Genomic DNA, 5,256 nt, shown 5'->3' with positions numbered 1-5,256 from the left:
CATGTATGTGTGAAAATTTCGTGAAGAAATTTTATCATTTAAATGGTCAATTTGAGAAAAAAGACTAAATCGCGTAAAGTGCAAAAGTAGTGTTCTATTAGCTAAAGGTGTTTAATAAAGTTGAAGTCCTTATGTGGTAAATATACCAATGTTTGTTTAAATGGACATTTATGTTCGTTAAAAATGAATTTATAAAGGTTAAAACTTAATGTTAAATTAATAATTAAGTTAATATGTTTAATAAAACAAAAAGAAATTAAGTGTCATCTTCTTTAATAGGAGAAACCACCAAAATCAGGGATTGAAAACACCATTTCAAATCTTGAAAATTTCGGCTATGGTATATTGAGCATGTAAGTCCATTTTTAGTTCCGTTTTTAATGATTTCTATGTTTTTGTGATCGTTGCAACTAGTACTAGCTAGCCCAGTGACTAATTTACAAAAATGTTAAAGATTTTGGAAGTTTCCATTGATGAATATGTATGATTTTTGATGTTTAATGATAGATTATATATATTTGATGTTAGTTAAACAAGTTTTGTTAAGTGATTTTTGGTAAAAATGCAAATTAGGGGCTAAATTGTGAAATGTGAAAAATGTGTGGTTAAAGTGTGAATAAATTGAAAATATGGGCTGCTAGTAACATGTATTAAATTTGAATAAGCATGGGTTTGTACTAAATTGCATGAATTTACAATTTTATGTGATAAGGACTAAATTGTAAAAATGTGAAAGTTTAGAGGAAAATGTGTAAAATAGCCCTAAAGTGTATTTTGGACTAAATTGAATGAATAGTTGATTAAATAAGCTGATTTTGATTACTTATAGATCAAGAAAAGAGGAATTCAGACTTAGATCGGGGAAAAAGCAAAGTAATTGAATAGTCGGTTCGTTTCGTCATTTCTGTACACGAGGTAAGTTTGTATAATTGAACTTAAATGTGTATCTATTTTTTTGATGGATGAAATTGAGATAGTATTTATTCTAATAGATAAATGTGGAGATATTAAATTTAATGTACGATTTAAGTAAACGAGATGCTAAATAAGACCATAGCTAGGCTATGGAAAATTGGATAATAAGTCCATAATCGGGTTATGGCATGTGAATGTAAGACCACGGCAGGGCCTTGGCAATTATGTGTAAGACCATAGTTGGACTATGGCATCGAAAAAATCAAAGTGTAACATCCCGAATTAGGGCCTATTCGAAGTAGTGGTTTTGGGGCCACAAATCCGCTTAAAATAATTATTTTATGATCATCATGAGGTCTAGGATATGAAAATAAGCATGTGTTAAAGTTTCATGAAGAAATTCTATGCTTAATTATAAACATATCTCCGTCGAACAAATGAAAATGGTAAGGGTTAATTTCAATTTTTGAATATTATTTATGTTTTTTTTCATTTGTGCAATTTTAATTAATTTTTATTTTACAAATTTTTATAACAGCCTGTAGATCGGATGTTACAATGTTATATTCGTAATATGTTTGGTCCTCCATCACCGTTGATAGAAAATTATTTGAGGGAAACGAATTTTTGGCACGTGGCCAATATAGGCCGGGGTGCAAGTTGGACCCGAAACTCATCAACGCATTCATAGAGAGGTGGAGATCCGAGACACACACATTCCATCTTTCATGCGGAGAGTGTACCATCACTTTGGAGGACGTGCAGTTACAATCAAGATTGCCAGTGGATGGGTCCTACTCACCAGGTCCATTCAATCTACTGATTAGGGAGCCATATGGTATAATCTTTTGGCTGCGATTCCGAATAATATTTACGGAGGTCAGATTGAGATGAGCTGGTTACGAGACACATTCCCGGAGCCGGGGAATGATTCCACTGAAGTAGAAAGAATATGATATACTCGGGCATACATCCTTGAGATCATTGGAGGTTATCAGATGTTGGACTTGTCACGAAAATTCGTACATCTGATGTGGCTGCTGAAACTCGTTGATTTTAAAGTAGCTAGCGAACTTAGTTAAGGGTCTGCCATGTTGGCAACATTGTACCGGGAGACGTGTAAGGCGACGAAACCAAATAAAGCCAAAATCGGAGGTTGTCTATCACTACTACAATCATGGGCTCGATTTCGCTTTCCATTTTTACGTCATTGAATGAACTACCCATATACATTCTCACTCATAACAAGGTAAAATTTATATTAGATTTTACAATTATTACATAGATTTAAAATATAATTTATGCTAAAATTTTATTTAATTAGGTAGAACCATTCGGCGAGTTATGTTGGAATACCTACAGCTCTTGAAGATATACAAATTCTATTAGACCAATAGTCGGAAGCGCAAGTAAGTATTAAATAATAAATATATACATAAAATATTTTTTTCATATTTAGTATTTAATATTATGTATATAATTAATATTTTTATCACGTTCATATAGTTTCAATGGACACCATACGAGTATCTAGCAATTCGAGTAGTAATTCCAAATGAATTCTTTCAAAATCCAAACATTTGGCATGTTAAGGTCCCATTGGTCAACTATACTATCGAGATGCACTAGACAGATAGTGTTGCAGTAATTTAGATTCTAACAACCGATTCTCATGACACTTGAGGTGCTTGATGATGGGCACAAAATCGACTTATGACAATCAAATACGCATTGGTCGGTATTCTTCTCAGAATATATCAAAATTTGAGATCATATACCTACTCGCGAACCGATCATTATTCCAGAGTTATCGTGCGCGCCGAATTATATGCCATGGTTTAGGATCCTTGGCAAGCCATATTTTCTCTCAAAAGAGCAAAAGAGTCGAAAAATCCGTGTCGGAAGGGAACGACAGGGCCCTTTAAATCCAAGGAGAAAGGATAATGGTACACGCCCATGAACAGCGCCCACACAATCACCAGGCCAATGTCGCAAGCAATGACACCCACACCACAGCCCTTTCAGATTATGCCAGGTGCGTATCCTAACCCTTATATATTTCCTTTTCCTAGTCCTATGCCAGGTTGGAATGCATGGCCCAATACATCTCCTTTCCTGATGACTTCGACTCAACCGATGATATATAGGCCATTGTCGCAGGAAAGATCGCACGAGGCACCATTGGAGAGCTCATCTTATTTCCAATCCCCGTCGCCTTATGGGATTCAATCACCTCTACTGAAGGTGATGCAAACACCTCTACATTCTTTATTCTATCAAGGTAGGTTATCCTCCCGACACCCACAACCAGGACAACCACAATCTCCACCAGAGCAACCACAACACCCACCAAAAGCTGAACCAAGAGCGTAATTGTTGACCACCCCCATGTGGCACTGATTCTGACCAACATATACATTGATTTTTGATAAACCGTAATTTATACATATTTTTATCTCATGCTTAGCACATTTATGGATGATTTCTCCTTAGACTTGGTGAATTCGATGCTTCTAATTTTTTAATTTCATGTACTTAGGTAAGCATAGGAGATTAAAAAGAGCGAGAAATGACAGAGAAAATAGACCCACATAGGAAATCAACATGGCCTGGACTTCCTCACACGGGCGTGTCACACGGCCGTGTCCATTTGGCAAGATCAAAGCACGACTTGCACGGGTAGACTACACGCCCGTGCCTATTCAACAACCTTGATCACGGGCTAGAGTAATCGCACAGGGGCGTGTCACACGGGCATTTCCCTGCCGAGCCTAATTATAGTCCTATTCAGAAAAGGCCAATTTTTAGTCTGATGATGTCATTCGCCTTCAGTTGTTTCCCTTTTTGTTGAGGAATAAGGCTAAACAATGGTTGAACTCGTTACCACAAGGGTCAATCACTACTTGGGAACAAATGACCGAAAATTTTTATTAAAATATTTTTCACTGGCTAAAACAGCCAAATTACGTAATGATATCTCTTCTTTTGTGCAGATGTATTTAGAAACACTCTACGATGCATGGGAGAGATACAAGGACCTTTTGAGAAGGTGACCTCACCATGGGTTACCACTCTGGCTACAGGTTCAAACGTTTCATAATGGCCTAAATCCTTCGACTCGACAGATGATTAACGCAGCCGTTGGTGGAACTATCAACAATAAGACACCTGAAGATGCTTATAAATTTATATAAGAGATGTCACTGAATAATTATCAGTGGCAAGTCATGAGGACAAAGCCAATGAAAACAGCTGGCATTTTTAACATCGATTCGGTCACCATGCTCTCTAATCAGGTAGAACTTCTGAATAGAAAAATTGACGGTTTTCTTGGTTCTTCACAGGTTCACCCAGTAATGAAGTGCGAAGCAAGTGGAGGTGGATCTAGCAATTCAGAAAACCCACCCTATGGCCACAACATGGAGAACAAGCAATTAAACTACATGGGTAAAAATCCTTGATCTCAAAATAATCCTTATAGTAATACTTTCAGTGCAGATTGGAGGAACCATCCAAACTTTTTATGGGAGGCCAAGGGAATCAGCGATCACTACCACCTCCAGGCTTCCAACAACCACCCTACCAACAAGAGAAAAAGCTGAACCTTGAGGAGAAGCTAACAAAATTCATCTCAGTGTCAGAAACTCGTTTTTAGCATACTGAAACAACACTTAAGAATCAACAAGTGTCAATTCAAGGGCTCGAAACTCAGATAGGACAGCTTGCCAAACTAATTTCTAAAATACCACCAGGAAGTCTACCTAGTAACATTGAACCCAACCCAAAATAACACGTGAAAGCAGTTACACTAAGGAGTGGGAAAGTGTTAGCTGAATTTGAAAAGAAGCCACCACAAGAAGCTGACAAAAAGAAGGTCGAACCCGAAAACAATGACAATCTAATGCCAAAAGAATATAAACCACCAATCCTATACCCAGCAAAGTTGAAGAAAGACCGCATGGATGTACAATTCGGTAAATTTCTTGAACTTTTTAAACAACTGCATATTAACTTACCTTTTGTTGAAGCTATATAGTAGATGCCTACATATGCAAAATTTTTAAAGGAGATTCTAACAAACAAAAGGAAGTTTGAAGACTTATCTACAGTAGAACTTAATGAGGAGTGCTTAGCCGTACTCCAAAATAAACTGCCAACTAAACTGAAAGATCCAAGAAGTTTTACTATTCCCTGCTTAATTGGTAGTTTGAATGTTGATAAAGCACTAGTTGATTTAGGCGCCAGCATTAATTTGATGCCATATAAAATGTTTAAACAACTTGGTCTTAGGGAACCTAAACCCACTAGGATGAGTATTCAATTAGCTGATAGATCTGTTAA

The 5,256-nt window shown here is 36.6% G+C and overlaps 1 non-coding gene across 1 annotated transcript; it reads right to left on the bottom strand.

Annotated features, from left to right (window-relative positions):
* Window positions 1-3,875: 3,875 nt before the first annotated feature.
* On the bottom strand, window positions 3,876-3,982 carry LOC121231561 (small nucleolar RNA R71). Its single transcript, XR_005929619.1, has one exon. It is a non-coding gene; the product is annotated as a small nucleolar RNA R71 (small nucleolar RNA).
* Between the last annotated feature and the right edge of the window lie 1,274 nt (window positions 3,983-5,256).

Source organism: Gossypium hirsutum, chromosome A06 (genome assembly GCF_007990345.1).
Source record: "Gossypium hirsutum isolate 1008001.06 chromosome A06, Gossypium_hirsutum_v2.1, whole genome shotgun sequence".
In the NCBI taxonomy this organism is placed as follows: Eukaryota; Viridiplantae; Streptophyta; class Magnoliopsida; order Malvales; family Malvaceae; genus Gossypium; species Gossypium hirsutum.
The sequence above is the reverse complement of the archived record's forward strand: the minus strand, read 5'-3'. Positions and strand labels throughout refer to the sequence as shown.